The following is a 19923-nucleotide window of genomic DNA, read 5'->3' on the forward strand; positions in this document are numbered from 1 at the left end:
AAAAATCTGGCACTAGTCACTGTAGGAAGACAGGATACTTGGCTAAACAGACCATTGCTTTGACCCAGTAGGGCCATTCTTATAGTCTTATGAGCTTTAGGAGATGCTGACCCTCCCTCTTCCAAAATGCATAATTTTCTGCTGCCAATGGCATAAATCAAGTTATTGGGGGTGAGGGGTATGCGCGCCTGTGGTTATACTGCATCTGGTCATGTGGTAGCAAACACTATTTACATATTACAGTCACCCTATTATTCATATAGAATGGTCACAGGCAAATCTGGATTTCTAAGACTCTCTAAACTGAAAATGATCCCAGTTTGTGGTTGTATGGGAAAGCATGATCTCAGAATGAAACTATATATGATCAAGTTTAGTTGGGAATCTATCATTATCTGCAGCTATTGTCATCATTTGATTATACGGCACATTATGAACTATACTAGAAACAACCATTGTTATACAAATATTACAGGGACTAGGAAAAGTAAGGTATAGTAGCACATACAAAATGCATACTCTTCTGAGAACAATTTATTTATATTTCTCCTCTTACGTCAGGAATAAAATTCATTGCAGGAAAGGTGATAATATGAAAGCACAAATGATTTCAATGGTTCCCCTTAGAGAAAGCAGGGTAGCTACTGAAATAAGGAGATATTAAAAACAACATTTTAGATGAAGAGCTGTTGCCATAATAATAGGGCTAAAGTCACATACCGTGGATACATTTAGTCCAATAATATTTCAAGCTTTGGAGGGGAAACTCTGGCATGATGTATAACATTATACACATTACTGAATCAGTGTGGAAAATTAAGAACCAAAAATAATCTCCGCTAAGATGAATTGAAACTGTTTATAATGAAATTAAAAGTTCCAGTTAGCTACCCCTTCTCCATTTCCCCTGTAGGCTTTCCTGCGTTATCATTCCTGGGGTCCCATTAGTTCTCGTTGGTCACAGACTTCAAATCTAGGGAGTTCCTGTGGAGAGGGGGGAAAAGAACATTGCATTCTGGGATGACTCTGGCCTGGTGCAGCCTTAGAGCATATAGGTTTTGAATAGAGCACTTGGCCAAAGCACCATAAAAAGGCTTTCAGAATGGTCTGCTTCCCAGCTCCCCTGCAATATCACTAAGGTACAAAATGATATCAAGGTTGAAAGAGAGGTCAGGGGGCCTGGGGCTTTGAGGGGGCCTGTTTAGGATCAGGGAGAAGAACATGTGCATTCGAGGGAGCTGGGCTGAGCGGGAACGGGATCTTGGATCTGGGGAAGGATATCATGGTGATGAGCACAGTTATCAATTGTATTATCATAGCACCTAGGAGGCTCAGTCACGGACCAGGACCCAACAGAACAAAACAACAGTACCTACCCCAAAGAGCTTACAATCTAAGTATAAGACAAGAGACAGCAGGTGGATAGAGAGAGAGAGAGAGAGAGAGAGGTGTGTGTGCGGGGGGAATGGGGTACAAGGAAACAATGAGACAATATTTGTCAAAATGATAGGCCGTGGTCTCCGCACACCAACAGCCTAAACAGTTGTCAGGTTTTTTGTAGGTGTCCCAGCAGAGGAGACTTTTGAGGAGGGTTTGAAGGAGCATAATGGAGTAACTTTGGAGATGCTATAGAGAACTCATCCCAACTGTGAGGGGCATCCTGGCAGAAAGCGCAAAGGTGTTTGTTTGAGAATTTGACATGTGGGTAATGAAGGCTGATGGCCTGGGCCGATCGGAGGCGGGTATTGACTTTATGATCCTGAATGAGACACGATAGGTAGCGTGGGAATAGGTCATGAAGGCCTTGAAAGTGAAGACAAATAGCTTATACTTGATATGATAGAGAAGGCAGTGAAGGGATACAAAGAGAGGGGTGACATAGTCAAAGTGATGGGGGTCAGAAAACAATCTTTGCAGCAGCATTCTCACTGGATAGCAGCAGGGCATAAAAAGATAGGCAGATCTGTTTTGTTTGGGAAATGGGAAGGTGTCATAGGGTCAGATTACTTCCAGGAAGAGCCCCACATGCAGCAGCAGTCAGTAGAGCCCCATCTGCCATACAGAGCAATAGGCCCTGCCAGTTACTTCCTGTCTTGCTCATGTGATCAGCTGTATGAGTCCAGGACTACTTTCTCCACTAGTTCCTCTAGGCTATAGCCTCTAGAATTCCTGATCATAAAGTGCTCAGCTCACATAGCTCTTGATCTAGTATATGGGCTGGAACTGAATGCTATGCAGCTGGAAATTTAGGCCAATGTCATAGACCAACCATTAGCTCCTGATTTTTAATGACTGGGTGCACCTATCATGTTAGCAAGAGGGACCTCTTTTGATCATTTCTGCCTTTAAAGATTAGGGGCTTGGATGTTAGCTAGCTGGCTGAAAGTTCAGCCCAGGTAAGATTGATGTGACATTGGTAGGTTGTGGGAAGAAACCAGAAGATGCAAGGATTATATCTGCTCCTCTTATTGCAGGTGTGTGTTGGTTGTAGGGTGACCAGATGTCCCGATTTTATAGGGACAGTCCCAATTTTTGGGTCTTTTTCTATTACCCCCCACCCCCTGTCCCGATTTTTCACACTTGCTGTCTGGTCACCCGACTCAGTTGCTAGTTAATTGAGTTTGCACTTTGAGGTGTTTGTTGGATTTCTGGCTGCTGTTAAACGATCACACACCAGCAGTGTCGAGGTAAGTTTTTTCCTCATCTTTGTCTGTCTTGCAGATTACATCTGATTCTTTTGGATGCAGATCAGGTTGCTGTGATCCATGCCTTTTCCATCTCAAGATTAGATGGTTTCTGTGCTTTATGGGAATATGAACACTGCAGTTAAAAACCCACAGCTGGCCTGTGCCAGCTGACTTGGGCTTGTGGGGCTCAGGCTAAGAGGTTGTTTAATTGTGGTGTAGATGTTGGGCTGGAGCCTGGGGTCTAGGACCCTGAAAAGTGGGAGGGCCCCAGAGCTTGGGCTATAGCCCAACGTCTACACCACAGTTAAACAGTCCTTTCGCCCGAGCCCCACGAACCCGAGTCAGCTGGTGTGGGCCAGCCGTGGGTGTCTAATTACAGTATAGACATACCCTACGAAGCTACACTTTAAGACAGCCAAGAAACTGAAGCTGATGCAGAATGTAGGACATCAATGCTGGAACAGTGGATTTTGGTAGAAGCATAGTAGTCCAGGATCTTCACTGAATGCCTGTTTGTTTTCAGGTGTAGTTTCAAGTGTGTATTTTTACATAGAAAGCCATGAATGACTTGAGAGACCACCTCTCTCCCTATCTCATGCTGTGACAGCTTTGATCAGCAGAATCATGTGAGCTGGAGCCACCCACTGTAGGGGAGAAAGTGAGAGAACAAGTCGTGCTAATGGAGGGTTTTGTCTATGAGAGGCCCCTCCACTTTGGAACCTACTTCCCTCACTTGGTCTGAAATAGCCTGAATTTGGTAACCTTTAGAACATGCTGCAAAGTTCATCTATTTACCCAGATTTTGGGGGAGGAAAGGACACAATAGGAAATGACATTTGTGTAGGTGTAAAGAATACTGTTTGATTTTTATGGTGGAGCCTATTGACTTGGGGATATGGAGTTTGTACTATTAGTTTGGGAGTATGGGGACTGGCTTCACTTTTAATTGATTGTGTTTTTAAAATTTTGGCAAAGGCACCTAGGACAGGTGCATTTTCCCTAAATATTATGATAAATCCTAATATATAACTTTTTTCTGTCTTTATTTGATCAACTAATGCATGGCAGAGTCCCTGGAGGCTCCCATTATCACCTCTTCTGTTTCCTGCAAGACACAGCTTCAGTGGTCACTGCTTTGCTCATGTCTCAACATTAATACGTTCCTTAAAATTCAAATACAACACTTTAGAAACCAGAAGAGTCACATTTTGTTTTCAGATTCCAAGGCATCTTTTATTTGTTTTCAGTTTAAAAGCAAAGATCACCCTTCTCTCCCTGTGCATATCAAGATTTTGAAGCAGGAGATGACAAATAAATTATAAAGCTTGAGAAAATTGCTCCCAGACAGCACCAGCAAAGAACAAAAACCACTGAAACCATTTTGACTCAGACTTGGACCTTTGTAATGAATAAAAGATTTCCAGCTGGGTTCTGAAGAAGACAGAATATACTTTAGAATGAGCTGAGAAGTGAACTGGGGACTAAATGAAACTTTACTTTGGTCTTTTCTTCTTCTTCTTTTTTTTTTTTTTTACCTTCTCAGGGGACAAAAAAAAATCCTAAAGGAAAGCTCTTGAGAGGGTGCTCTTGCTTTAAGAAAAATACTGTTTTTCTTCCACAACGAATTGTGTGTACGTGTTGTACTAGATATAGAAGGAAAGATGAGCTTTAGTGAGGAGGGAGAGGGAGACCACAACAGCTCAGAGCTGTAATATCTTAATATGCACAAATTGTAATCTCTTCAGAGTACTGCTATTATTATTACATTATGGTAATGCCCAGAGGTCCCAACCGCAATTGTGCTAGACATTGGGCAAACATGTAGTAAGAGACGGTACCAAGGAGCCTACAGTCTAATAGACAAGACAGACAAAGTGTGGGAAGTGAAAAAGGGAACTGAAGAGACTTGTCCAAGGTCACACAGCAGTTTAGTGGCACAAAGGTTCGAATAAAACTTCTGAGTCCCCATCCTGTCCCCTAGCCACTGAATTGCTGGTGTTAAAGGGAGAAGTGCCTTTTTGTTTTTGGCAGTGGAACTGAGATAAGGTATTTCAGAAAGCTGTCCTCATTTGTGCAAACTCTGGCTTGGTTCAGTTTGTGATTAACCATGGTTTTCAGGGGGTAACATTTTATACAGATGTGTGTGTGTGTGTGTGTGTGTGTGTGTGTGTGTGTGTGTGTGTGTGTGTGTGTGTGTGTGTGTGTGTGTGTGTGTGTGTGTGTGTGTGTTACCTGAAAACCATGGTTAATCACAAACTGAACCATGAAAACAAATGAAGATGCAAATTGAAAGATTCATGTTCTTCTGTCTCTACTCCACTAAAAGGCAATGAGAAGTGGAAGTTTTTCTCCAGGCCAACCTACTCAAACCCAGAGGACGTTTCAAAGTGAAACAGTGCTGTGGGTTCCTTCAGAAGCAAAGGCCTCAGGCAAAAGCAAGAGGCTGGTGCTGCTGCTTTCATCTTGTTCACTTCAAGGAAACAGACACATCACTCAGCTGCGGAATGTGAGGCAGTCACCCCAGGGTCAAGCAGTTGGGAGGGGAGCGTAGGCAGTACCCTTTCACGCTCTACTTTCACAATGTGGTGAAGGAAACACACACACACACACTACTCAACACACACACACGCCTTCCACTGCTTGCCAAACTACATAACCCTTTCACTTTCATCTCCAGATGGAGTTTCTTATCCTTTTTGTACTCCAGCTGAAACTCGCTTTTTGGAATTAGAGAAGAAACATCAATAGCAGCCAGAAGGAAGAGTCTTCGTGTTACTGGAAGTTGACTCAGAACAGTCACATGTATGTCCATTTGTCTCCTCTGTATATGTAGTCCTTCCTCCTAGCCAAAAGTTCCTCTTTCATGTGTCTGTTCTTCAGGCACTGTTTCCAACGTAATCTCCCACCATCCCACCACCCCGAATCATAATCTTTCTAAAATGAACAGAAGTGAATAATTGTGCATTACCAGTTCAAATCAACCTGTCTGATCCTTCAAACATTTCTGACACATGAAAAAAAGAGATTAAAAATAATAAACCTTCTGACAGATAAAGATACTGTTTCTATAAATCACAAACTGTAACAAAAGGGAAGTCAAGTGGGGGAGAGGTTACAGTGCCAGTTTAGTTGAGACGCTGTCCATCGTGGTGATCATCTGACTCTTCAGTTAGTTTTGTGCTACGTCTGAGTGTACCTTTAAAAGTTTCACCAATTCAATTCAGATAAGCATTCCCAAATTCTGGTATTTATCTGAATCTTCTCTGAGGTATCCCACTGCAATAGAGGAATCAATATCCATCTGGATAGTTTCATGATAGTCTCGAAGCCCTAAACTCATTCTAAGGATTCATCATTTAAGTGGATATTAATTTAGCACCCCTCAAACTCAATTTGTCCCAAAGCAAACCATCTTAAGATATATCACACTTCAAACTTATATTCCATTTACATTGCCTGAAATTTTCACTATTTCCCTTTCCTCTTTTGCTAGCAGATCAAAGATATTTCTGTTTCTCTCTAATCCATTTTTGTAATCATAGAATCACTGAAGATTAAGGTTGGAAGAGACCTCAGGAGGTCATCTAGTCCAACCCCCTGCGCAAGGCAGGACCAACCCCAACTAAATCATCCCAGCCAGGGCTTGTCAAGCTGGGCCTTAAAAACTTCTAAAGATGTAGATTCCACCACCTCCATAGGTAACCCATTCCAGTGCTTCACCACCACATGATCATTTGGTGAAGCTATAATGCTAAGTTTGTGACATCACAGTTTTTGCCATGGCAGCAAAAGGTAGTACCATAAAACAGAGAATTATGATTTCATTACAGGGTCAAGCAAAACTAGCTGGGTGCTGGTTGAGGATAGCAATGTCGTTCAAACATAGAATAATAAACTTTCCTCTTCAAAGCACTTTACAAACATTAACTAATTAATCTTCAGAAGACACTTGGGAAATATTACTAACCTCATTTACAGAGAGACACCGATGCAGGAAAGTTAGGTGACTTGTCCAGGGCACAAAGAATAACAATGTCAGAGCTACGATTAAAATTTAGAACCATCTGTTTCTTATACTCAGTCTATATATCTAGCACTCATACCCTATACTTTGAACAATTGCATGGTAGAAAAAGAATCTCTCTCATGAAGTTGAAGTTTGGTTTTTGTTTGGTTGTTTTTGTCTGATTGTTCTAGTTTTCTATTTCATTAGGGTAGAAGCTACTACCTTTCCCCCCCCAACTTACAGGCCTGATCCAGAACCTATAAAACTCATACTCCTACTAATCTCAGTTGGCTTTGAATGAGGCTCTAAATGAGTGGCAATAGGAATTATGGAATGGATGACTGATTTATTTATTGGCATTAAAGTAACTGGCATTGATTGATTAGGATTTGCTGCAAGATGTCCAGTGACACTATGCTCCACTGAACAATTTGTATTCAAACTGCTCCTGCCTGGGAGGTTTAGATGCTTTTATTCTTACATGCTACTGGACCATGAATGTTTATTAGGAATTGTTTGGTTCAAAATTAATGCTTGACTTGATTGAAAGAAAACAGGGAGCCAGATCCTCCATGGATGAACTCAATAGAGCGATGCCAATTTACCACAGCTGAGGAACTGATCCAGTATTCTTATGCAGTATATCATCAAGGGCAGTGGTTTTCAAACTTTTTAGGGTGGCGGACCCCACAGTTTAAAAACCTCTGATTCTGAGTCACACAGCGGAAAGGAAACATACACCAGTGCAGCTGCAGTTTTAACTGAAAGGAGATTAAATGTTGATTAGATTGCCAAGTCTTACTAAATAAAATACATTGCCTGCCATTACAAGATTTTTCTCCTGTACCCCCTGATGAAAGCATGCATACCCCAGTTTGAGAACCACTGATCTAGGGGGATCAATTCCAGTAATTATACATTGGAGAAGGGAGAGTTATTTCTCATGTTATGATTTTAAAACTTTAATATTAGCTACTGTAGAACTACTGCTCACAGCCTTCAACCATGAAAGTGGGTGATGCCTGCACTGCTTAATACAAACTACACTGGCTGACTTTTAATGAAGAGCCCTTCAAGGTCTTCTCACCACATTTATAAATCCTTAAATAATACAGGAACAGTCTATACAAAAGACCATCTGTTGCCCTATGTGTCATTGTGATGATTAAAAGTGGCAGCGCTGGAACTACTGCTTATTCTGTGGAATAATCTCAGAGGTAAAGAATTCATGATTCTGGAATATTCTCCCTCTCAACACGTCAGAGCACATCTGTGGGATCATTCCAAATGGAACACAAGCCATTTTTGTTTTCTTTTTTTGTTTGTTTTATTGTTATGGGTATTTCATTTTCGTGCTTGAGGTTAGGTTGAGTAGGGTGAATGAGGGATGTAATTTATGTATATTTGATATTATATTTATTTTTTGACTCTGGGCCTGCTTTGGTGTTTATTTATCAGACCACATTGCCTTTGGCGTTTTAAAAATCTGTTTTCAGTTAAAGTATGTCAGAGTATGTCTACACTGCACACTAAGCCTGGGATCTGACTCAGGTTCGAGCCCAAGTCTCTCTTCCCCCACACACAAATCAGTCTGACTCAGGTCAGCAAGCTCTTAGGCAGCAGGTGCTGGGACCCAGCCAGGAGGGTGGGTCAGAGGCCAAGTCCTGCTGTGACTCAAGTCCAAGCCTTGTTCTTTGGCAATGTGGATGCAGCTCAAGCTGCAGAGCCAAGTCAGAGGGTCTGCATAGAACAGTATACATGTTAGCACTGCTGTGAGACACAGGTCAAGCTTCTGTAATGCAGTGTGGATGTTCAAGTGTGGGCTTGGAAACACTAAGTCCACAAGCTTGGATCCCACAGACCAGGTTTGCAATGCAATATAGACATACCTCTAGGGTCCTAGAGGACTTTGGGCACAAGATGCCATATGAATTAAATGTTGTATTTGTTCTTATAACAGGTTGACTTACAGGTACAGATCTTTGCAAGCTGTCCTGAAACACCTGGGTTTCCTGAGAGCCTCACTAACTCTAATCTTGAACACAATCCAAGTTAGAACTTTATGGCTAGATTTTCAAAAAAGTTCATTTTCTACCAAATAGAAGCAGTGGTTTGACAAAGTGCACATGCCAAGAAATAGAATTATTTTCATTAATGCAGCTGAAAAGAAGGGATTTGTGCTGCCCATAGAGCACTGAACACAATGCTCCCAGTTACATGCACACCCCATCTCCAGAATTTCAAGACATTTGGGGAAGAGTTTGCAATAGAACACTGATCAATACTACCTTTCAGTAAGGATCCCATCCAAAGTCCACTAAAGTCAATGGATAGATTCACATTCCCTCCACTGAGAGTTGGATGGAGACTTAGTTGCCAAGTTCCACACCTATTGAAGTCAATGCGGATTTTGTCAATGACTTCAGTGTGAACAGAATTAGTTCCTAATGTATGTCCCCTTCTATTTCCACCATGGAAACAAACAATGGCCTGTGTCACCAAGAAGAAAATTTGTAACAAATGAAATCTTACCTTTGACTTATTCTGAGATCAATTTTTTATTTAACTACAAATGCTTACAATTTTTTCTTTAAATTCACTTTAATTCTTCGAAGATATTTTGTGAAGTCCTGCTCCCCTTGAAGTCAATAGGAGTTTTGGCACTGACTTCAATAGGGCCAGGATTTCACCTATTAATTGTAGTTTGTCGTATCTACCATGCCCCTGAAATATGTACTCTGAGCTAGCTCAGAAACTAACCTCTGCCTTTTGCCATATACCACGTCCAGAGGTTAAGATACCTATTTTTCTCTCTTTTCCTCCTCCCCACAATGGGACTAATTACCACATGATCAAAGGCTACATGGGTGGGTGGAAAGGAGAGGATGTATCTTTTTGTGGTTCAAGGAAAGGAGTTAAAATGAAGACTAAGGGGCTGTCAAAGGAGAGGGTATGGATGTAATAGGGTACGGAAGCGAGTAGTAGCTAGGGGCTCAATAAGAAGCCAGGAAATCTAGCAATAACAGTGTGACAAGTTTGCAGATTTCAAGGTGTTGCAGGCCAATTTTCCACTTGGAAGAGAAATCAGTGATGCGGAGTCAGGTATTTTCTTAGTATGATTTGTTTACTTACTAAATGAACAAAAGTCCAGTTTCCTGGAGCACAAGTAGTCACAAACTGCACATAGATAACTCCTTTGTCAGCTAAAAAAAACCTCCAGCTAAAGAGACACTATTTTTCCACCAAGAGGCAGCTTTCTTTGTCCCTGTCCCTCTTGTTCTCTCTTTCCATTCTGATTAATACACAGTTCCCCTCTTCCTGCCTCAGACACTGAGCTTTTACACCTGGGAAACACCCTTAACCCAAAGCTCCTTCTTTGGGATCACGTGGCCTCAAAAATTAAGCCTAAGCATCAGCCCTCCTTTTGCCCAGCTGCTTTGCAATACACACCCCAGAAGTTTAACCACCAGAAAAAGGAGAAGAGAAATCTTCTTAGTAAGGGTCTAGGTGTCCACACAGCAATGACTTCTAACGTGCAAGCCATAACAAACACAGAAAAATAGAAAAGGGTTAAAAACACTCTAGAACAAAGGATACCATTGAAAATAAAGCCGGGGGGTAGGAAGGAGGGAGAAGAAAGAGAGAGATGCTGGGCAAGAGTTAAAATACAAAAATGTTAAAACAAAAAACAGGCAAGGGCCACAAATAAAGTGACAATCAAAAGGGCAAAAGAAACAAAAGCAAAAAAAAAAAAATGGGCCAAACTGGTTGCTTACAAAATCCAAATTCAAAACATAAAAGCATCTACTAAAACCAGGGGCAAGGTTCTTGGATGTGTATTGTTGAATGCACTTGAAAAGATTCTACTGGTTTGAAGGTTTCACTGGCTCCATTAGATTCCCTGTTGTACAGCTTACTCTCTCTAGTGGTATGGACTTTCAACATTGTAAAAACATTTCTAAAGTGCGACTAATGTATTCCTTCCCCCTTCAACCTGGTTGTTTGGGTGTCAGGTATATAGGCTCCTGTGCTCATGCAGGGCTCATAGCAGAATCAATACAAGGCCTTTTACTATAAATTCATCAAGACAAAGATTTTGTCTGTCTTCATGTACGTACAGCACCTTGCACACTGTTGGGAGCTACATGTACTTCTTAGAGCAACAACTCTGTTAATATCAAAAAGCCTCCTAGACCATCTCAAAATAAATACCCTGCCTTGATCCCAATCAGTGAACTGCTCGGAAAAAGTCTGGGAAAACAGGCTTTGCAACATATCCTGAAAATCTGATATTCCCCTCTAGATCAAAAAATTGCATAAATATGCAAGTGGATTATTCCATCCATTGTGTTAAGATGTGATCCATAAATAATCATCCTGAAGCATTTTTGTGCCAAGAGGGTACTGAAAAGTAAAAAATTCAGTGTCACCTCTAATATCATATTCCATTGATAATGTTATAGAAATGTTAAAATAAACACGTGACCTAGGCATGGTTCAAGGTTTTAAACTTTTAACACTTTGTTAGAATCTTGCATCCAGACAGAGATACTAGACTTCGGTCTCCTATGACCTAAAATTTTAAAATATCACTGGAGCAGGAGACTTTCCTATTTATTCAGTCAACTCGCTCCAAGCTTTAACCTACACCTCAAGTATTGCACCAAATAGTTGCTTCTCACTGATCTAAAATAGTTCTCTGCTTCCAGCACTGATTTTTCACTTACAGATTTAAATAGAACTCTGAACCACTTTATTTAGCAACTTCTAGTTCTGCTTCAGGAATCCATGGCCTGGCATGATGTCCTCAAGAAAAACTTCTCTGTTTTGACAGTTTCTAGAAGTCCTGCATCACTGAGCCTTGTTAAGTTGTACACAGAGGCATGAACAAGCAACTAAACCTGGCAAGATCTTTCCTTTTGTGTTTTAAATGCTTTTTCTTCAAGTAAATGTATGCCAATCTAAACACAGATGAAAATTCAGTCTTAAAATCAAATGGGATATGCCGTACGGACAGTAAATTAAGGTGCAGAAATTATTACAAAGCAGACAAAATGTAATGTAATCTTAATATGCTTTTTCCAAATATTATGTGGCATAACATTTTACTGGGAAAGAATGTTCAGAGGGTTTAATAATTCAAGTGAATGTCCTAAGAACCAGACCCTCAACACTACTTGAATTATAATGTTGAGTCTGACTTGAACAGCTACATTTGCATATTTAGCTCTTTTAAAACGTATCTCAAAGCTCATGACAAAAGTAAGTAGTTATTATCCCCACTTTACAGATGGGGAAACTGAGACACAGAACAATGAACTGACTTGCCAAGGTCACACAATGTCAGTGACAAAGCTGGAAATAGAACCTAGCTTCCCATGCCATGTTCTGTTCACTGGATCACAGACCCTTTAGCAACAGTTGCAAGTTGGTATGCTCTGTTCACAGGTTCCAGGAAAGAACTACCGTATTTTCTGGCGTATAAGACGACTTTCTATACTAAAAAACAACCCCCAAAAATCGGGGGTCGTCTTATACGCCGGGTATAAACAGCGGGCAGCCCAGAGCCCTCTGATTCCCGGCCGCGGCTGGGATTTAAAAGGCTCTGTGCTCCCAGCCGCAGCGGGCAGCCCAGAGCCCTCTGATTCCCGGCTGCGGCTGGGATTTAAAAGGCTCTGGGCTCCCCGCCGCAGCGGACAGCCCAGAGCCCTCTGATTCCCAGCCGCGGCTGGGATTTAAAAGGCTCTGGGCTCCCCCCCTCGGAAGGGGGGGAGGGTCGTCTTATATGGCGAGTATAGGCCAAAACCTATGTTTTAACTGTAAAATTAGGGGGTCGTCTTATACGCCCAGTCGCCTTATACGCCAGAAAATAAGGTAGGCACATTAAACACTAGATGGACACTGAATGATGCATCAGTAGCCACTGGAGTCAATAGACATGGACTCCCACCAGGTGCTAAGGGTATATCCTTTTGTAACGCTGAACCATATCACGACTGGGACCAGGATATAAAGAGAAGTGTCTTACCCGCACTTTTGTGTCTCATGCAGAGCTGGTTGGGAATTTTTCAATGAAACTTTTTTGGCCAGAAAATTCAGATTAGTTGAAATTCAAGCTTTTCACAAAAATGTATCAATTTTGACAACAAATTTGGTCAGGAAGGTTTCTCAAGTCCAAGATGGAATTTCTGGTCAAAACCAGGGAGAATGGAGTGGGGTGTGAGAGAGTCCTCAGAATAATCAATAGCCCCCTGGTTAGGGCATTCCCACTGAGCTGTGAGAGACCCATGTTGCAGTCCCTGCTCTGAATCAACAGAAAGGGATTGGAACCTGGGTCTCCCAGGTGAGTACCCAAATGGCTGATCTATTGCCTATCCTATTTTCACATAAAACACTGAAAGTTCTTGGTTTCATTCCAATGCAAAATGGAAACAAGCGTGGAAATGTTTCATGAAATGGAATTCTTGTTTTCTGGCCCGTCCTAGAGTCAGGCACCTTTGTTACAAGTGTGGTAATAATTTCAACACATCATCAAAGAGACTGACACTGAGGGGAGGGAAGGAGGAGAACTCTTCCTGCAGACTGATCAGCAGCAGCAGTTAGGTGGACAGAAAGACGACCATTCAGGGCCACGTTCAAGACACCTGAACTGTGGGAGTCATCATTCCTTTGACACTTCCTCAAGGCAAGGTATTGTGAGGCAGGAGCCCCCTCCAACACCTCCAGTGGGCTGGCCTATAGGCAAAAAGGCTAAAAGAAAATGGCTTAGAACAGCAGTGGCAATAATAGGAGAGCAGCATAGGCAATATTTTCACTGCCCTGGGACACTGATCCCACACTTTGACATCAGCAAGCGGCAGTTACTGAGAGAAAGGAGAAATCCCATACAGGGCATGGGGATGAAGACTGTAGGAAAGCTTCTGGGGGAAAGAACTTCTTTGTAGCAATGATGGAAGGTCATAGAAATGTTAAATGCAGTAAATAAAAGTTAAGATTAAATCATTAAAAGTTAGGTGGCTGTTTTTGTTTTTGAATTGTGTTGCCCCCTAGTCTCCTCTCCTGGGTTCTGGTTAAATTGTAAGCTTTGGGAGGTAGGGGCCCTGTCTGTGTGTGTTGTATGGCACCTAGCACACTTAACGAGCTCTCAAAGAGGACCAGATTCTGATATCCTCACGCACAGAGAAGCCAATGGACCTATTCATGGAGAAAGATTATATTCAATGTGAGTAAAGGTATCAGAATCTGTTCCTACCCCCCACAAAGAAATATAATAATTATTTCAAATTCAGAATCTAAATCAGCAGTCTGCACTCCACCTACTGACATCTTATTTACAGCAGCTACACAGTAGTTAGAGGACATTGATTTGAAATGCAAATTTATACATAAGAAATGCTACAAAAATATTTAGTGATTAAATAAACTTAAATGTGTACCTTGCTGTATGTCATTTTGTTGTTATAGCTTCCCATCTTGCATATTCTTATGGCAAAAGGATTAATTATATTCATGTTTTCATTTATTGGAAGTTATACTTGTAAATTCCTGTGCTGGAATGAGATTATGCTCTCTGCCTCCAGGGAAGTTTAGATGATAATATGGGACCTACATTGTCAGACTTGTTTAGCGCTCCAGGTTGTTTCTTACAGGCAACCTATATGCTATGTTCATAATTGTGATCTAGGGAAACAGAACAATTTTTCTGTGGCTGAAGTTATCTTACAGCTATGTAGGAAAATGAAAAATTACCCAACTGATCTACAGGCACAGCTAAGTTTGAAAACTAACATATCACTTCCTGCTGAAATCAAAACACTGTGAAAAAGAAATGAACACTTAGCCAAGCAAAATGTATATGCGCTGCAGTTAGTCTGTTTCTGTGGTCCCTTTGGTTCAGTATGTTTCACATGCTTGTTATAGGCTTCATTCAACTCTGTTTGCTTTATCCACTCATTGGCTTTGATCAGTTCAGTGAGCTATATATCAATTTCATGAAGCATTTTACTCTGTTCACTATGCTTGGCACCCATTATGTTATGCTTTCTTCATTCCAGTGCATATGATATCCATTCTGCAAATTTATTCTGCATATTATGTCAACTCTATTACATGTTTAATCTATTTCTTCATAAGTTATATCCTTCTTGGAACATGCTGCACATAAAAGTTTGATTTGTTGCCATTTAGCGCCTTCCCCTGTATAATTTACAATATTCTGTGCATCCTACTGCATGTTATTCTGTCCTTTGCCACCTCCCATCCTCACTGTGAACGTGTTTTATCAGTTCCACATCTAATTGTCAACTAAACGGCTCCCCAATGAATAAAGCATTGTGCATTTTTAAACAGATGTGGAGTGGAAATTAAGTGCGTCTAATCCTTTTAGAAAGAAGTAATTTACTAAACTTGGCTCCGGTGCCAGGCTTGCTGCTTTTTTCTTTTCTTTTTTAATATTGCATTTATTTAATTCAAAATGTTTCAGGACTCAGACAGTAAGAGAGCAGTGCTTCTGGCATATCAATTTTAGTAGACCAAAGAACTATTTGTTCATCTTGATGCAGGCAATGGCTCCATCTGGATTCTTGCAGAGTTGAAAAATTAAGCAGCATTGTCTAAAAACAGAGAAAAACTTCCCTGTAACCTAATGCTCAAAATGGCTCTGACTCATTGGGCCTGATTCACCACTCTCATGTTACACTGTGTAATATTATTGGAATCATGCTTCATACACTGATCTGGAAGAAGCAACTCTAAGGGTGAGCGGGTAATTCAGGATCCAGGACCCTTCAGCCCTTGATGGCTAATACAGGTACCAATTATTATTACACATACTCACTTGAGTCTCATTATCATTCTAGCTGAGTGTGCTGTACTTCAAATATTACTCAAGAGGGAAGATTTAACATAAAGGACATGCAAAATCCATCCCAGGATTGACAGGGACTTCAGAGAATTGTTTGTGCCCTAACAGACATCTGACAGTGTGGGAAGGATTCAGATTTGACAATTTTGGCCTCAAATCCTCCATCTGTGAAATAGGGATAATACCATCTTACCTCATACAGGTGTTGTGAAGATGGTTTGTGAAGCACTCAGATACTATAGTGATGGATGCCACAGAAAAGCCCATGAGGAAATTAAAATAATTCTGACTGAGTGCAGGTTGTGTTTATGGTGTGCAATAAATAAGGCCTGATGTCACACACTGAATGAGCAGGATAAAATTATATTAATAGCTACCGATTCAGAGAGCACCATCCTTTCTGTGTACTGAATGAGACAGGGATCCTGTGGGAAAAATACCATGTGACCAAGCAATTATAATACATACTCACAAAGGGGACAAATTAAGATTCCACAGGAAACCTCCTCGAATTTTCTAATTTTTGCAACTTTAACATTCTTTTAACAGTAGAGTTTGATTTTTTTTTGGTAATTTAATTTGCATATGTAATAATAAGTTCATGAGGTCAAGCATCTACATAAAAAAATAAAAGGAACAGCTTTATGTATGTGCTATTTTTTGATACGTGATTTACACCATTTACTGACTAAACATATAAAGTCTGAACAGCATTTGCAAGCCTGACTCACGTTGCCCACAAGATTTTGATGTTGTTGGCTCATTCAGCTGGCTGCCCTTGGGGAAGTACGGAATGTTCTATGCAGTTCAGTCCAATCCGAAGATACGAATCTTTGAAAGCATATTGATAAAATACTTTCCTGAATCAATGCCTTTTATAACCTGAATTGGATTTCAAATTAAAAGGAAGGGAAAAGCATCCATTCACATTTTGCTGCTTTGTTTTAAGAGTGATTGTTAACCATTATGGGGCTTCTATGACACCCAGAGTCTGATACTGCAAGTCCTTCACTCACAGAATTCCCCTAGACTTCAAGGTCAAGTATTTTGAGCTGGTGGAGTTCCCACCATGCTCTGAACAGAGCATACATAGGCAAGAGCATACATTCTCCACTCCGTAACACCAATATTATTCTGGGGTGGGGAATCGTGCCCTCAGTGTATAACCTAAACTTATTTGGCTATAGTGACAGTAAACACAATAACCAACATACCTCAGTCTAAGCTCTTCCCCTAAACTTGGCTGACTATAGTTTCCCCAGAGAGACCTCCCCATCCCAGGTACTAACGTCCTCTTTCCAGAGAAGCTTTCACTGTCCTTATATCCTGGTGGAGCTATCAAGCCACACCTCCCACGTTTAGTCAGCAAAAGCTACTCAGTAGCTTTATGTATGTTTCTATCAGGGTGGGTCACAAGAAGCACACTGCAATGCTGTGACAGTGCCCCAGTGTTTTATCTGGTAAATTACCTTCATGTATGGCCTGTAATTAAGCACAGCACAATAGTTTTGTTCCACAACTGAATATACTAATATTAACTTTTCCTCTCAGAAAATTAGATATATGTACACTACTCTGTTGCCCAAGTACATAAGGCTAATTGTGCAGCAAATTCCTCCTTTGACTGAGCACTAAACACAGACTGTAACTCTTGGGGGGCCTAGGAAATCTGTGCTCTCCTCAGTTTCACCTCAGGAATTGTATGAGTGTAACCGAGGTCAAAATTTAGTCCACGCAACTCCCTCCTGCCCAATGCATCACTGAGTTGTGTTTTAGGTACACTAGCCATAAGTGCTAAATTGTGCCATAGAAGCAGAGCTTTACCCTGGGGGTAGTGCTGTGCCACCCCACCCCACAGAAAGCTCTGGAGGGATGGTGTTCTGCCTTACATTGTCAGAATGCCCGCTGGAGCTCCCTGCTGTGCAGAGAAAGCGTGTAGGTTGCTACATGCTGCAGCATACTCCCCATATGCCCCCCTCACTCCCTCAAGGAAATAGGGAACAATTCCTTGTGCCTCACTCCTCCTACCCTCATTCTGCCTGTGTACAGGCTATGCTAGGTGTATACGGTTTGCAAATACCAACCAAATGCAATCGGAAGTTAACGGATTGCATGTGTGTAAATGGTGAAAGAATTTGACTCATTGCATGCAAAATAGTTTCAGGAAACATCAAAAAATAAATTGATATTCCAAAGGGTTAAGATGAAAAATGTTTGGGGCTAACAAGTAGCCAGCAGAATGCACATAAGAGACACCTTTAACAGTGGGAAATCTATCATGCTCAGGATGTATGAGGGGAAAGTAGTGTTTTCTACTGCAGCTCCAATGAGGCAGCATGTGGGAGTGAGAGTAGGTTGACCAAGAAGGTGTATATGGTAGAAATTTACTATTCCAGCAAATGATGCACACACTTTGATACAGAGGACAGGCTATAGTCAAAATCTTTGCTAAAATGCAGAGAAGATAGCGTAGCATACAGCCCAGTTAGTGCAGAGCGAACACTAAGAAATTCTACAAGTGTTCAGTTGAAATTTTAAATCAATTGATTTCTTCATGTTCATGCACCTTTGTGCTTGCTTTCCATGAACATCAAAGTCATCATGTTTGATTGGCATGGAAGTCCACACAAAGCAAATATCTAAGTTGAATGCACCAGAGTTGATAGATTTTGATGAATTTTACATCCCAAGAATATTTTGTGCCAGAATTTTCTTTTACTCTCATTCAGTTTTGGAATGGAAACAACTCCATATCATATATCTGACCAATCACAATGAAGCAACACTAAAATAACAAATCCTGAATATTTGTTCAGTACTTGCAGAGAAATGTTTTTGACCAATCTGAGGAGTTAAAATACATTGCAAAACCGTAGAATAATTTTGAGAAACAAATATATCTGCTTATTCCACAAGTTGAAAGAGAAGCAAAATTTAAACGTTATTCATTCTGAATTTTTCCCTCGAATCCCAACTCAGATAGCCTGAGCAATTATATTAAAAACTATACATTTAAAATACCTTTTTGACTCTCTTACAATTTACATATGCAAATCAGTTTAAACAGGTTTGCACAGAATCATTCTTTGCACAGCAGCTTTCCACAGTGTTTACTTGTGCAACAAAAGCTTGAAGCAAATAGAAAACTCCGCCCACTGTGGAAACTGCAAATGCTATTATATCCCCTCTAGTGGCTAATCCACTAATGGTAAAGAAAAGAAAATAATAACTAATAAATAATAATAATACCACCCTTGTTCTTATATAGTACTTTTCATCCATAGACCTCAAAGTGATTTACAAAGGAAGACAATATTATTATCCCCATTTTACAGATAGTGAAAGAGGCATGGAAAGGGAAAGTAACTTGCCAAAGGTCATGCAGCAGGTTAGTGGCAGAGCCAAGAATCCAGGTTTCCTGAGTCCCAGGCCAGCACTCTGGCCACTAAATCACACTGCCTTCCCACTGGTCTACTAGAAGATAACATCTTACTACTGTTCCCAGCTAACAGAAGTGGTAGGTGTCTGTATTGCAGTGCTGAAGTTTCTCAGTTCACCACTGATGATGTGCAGTGAGTCATTATGCAAAGTATTTTCTGTATTCCTACATGTTTGTTCAAAACTATGATGAAACACTTGTAAGAGGGATTGTTAAATTACATTAAACAGTAATAAGTCCTCAGGACCAGATGGTATTCACTCAAGAGTTCCGAAGGAACTCAAATATGAAATTGGAGAAATATTAACTATGGTAAATAACCTATTGCTTAAATCAGCCTCTGTACCAGATGACTGGAGGATAGCTAATGAAATGCCGATTTTTAAAAAAAAGGCTCCAGAGGTGATCCTGGCAATTACTGTCCTGTAAGTATAACTTCAGTACCAGGTAAATTGGGTTAAACTATAGAATTATCAGATATATAGATGAACACAATATGTGGCGGAAGAGTCAACGCAGCTTTTGTAAAGGGAATCATGCCTCACCAATACATTAGAATTCTTTGAGAATGTCAATAAGCACATGGACAAGGGTGATCTAGCTCAGGGGTTGGCAACCTTTCAGAAGCGGTGTGCCGAGTCTTCATTTATTCACTCTAATTTAAGGTTTCGCGTGCCGGTAATACATTTTAATGTTTTTTAGAAGGTCTCTCTCTATAAGTCTATATATTATATAAATAAACTAGTGTTGTATTGTAAAATAAACAAGGTTTTCAAAATGTTTAAGAAGCTTCATTTAAAATTAAATTAAAATGTTGATCTTACGCCGCCGGTCCGCTCAGTCCGCTGCTGGTCTGGGGTTCTGTTCACCTAGACCAGCAGCGGGCTGAGCGGGGCCTGAAGCCGGGACCCTCGCTGGCAAGGGTCTG

At 40.8% G+C, this 19923-nt stretch overlaps 1 long non-coding RNA gene across 3 annotated transcripts in view; it reads right to left on the bottom strand.

The window, feature by feature from the left end:
* Positions 1–886: 886 nt before the first annotated feature.
* Positions 887–19923, bottom strand: part of LOC120400691 — a 73337-nt gene continuing 54300 nt past the window's right edge. Inside the window, exon 4 of one of the 3 annotated variants that reach the window (XR_005595994.1) lies at positions 887–984. This is a non-coding gene — a long non-coding RNA (uncharacterized LOC120400691). Of the gene's footprint in view, positions 985–5768; positions 5964–19923 lie in introns of those variants that run through there. The other 2 variants (XR_005595987.1, XR_005595988.1) reach the window with 2 other exon arrangements.

The sequence above is a fragment of the Mauremys reevesii genome, linkage group 3, assembly GCF_016161935.1.
Source record: "Mauremys reevesii isolate NIE-2019 linkage group 3, ASM1616193v1, whole genome shotgun sequence".
Taxonomy (NCBI): Eukaryota; Metazoa; Chordata; order Testudines; family Geoemydidae; genus Mauremys; species Mauremys reevesii.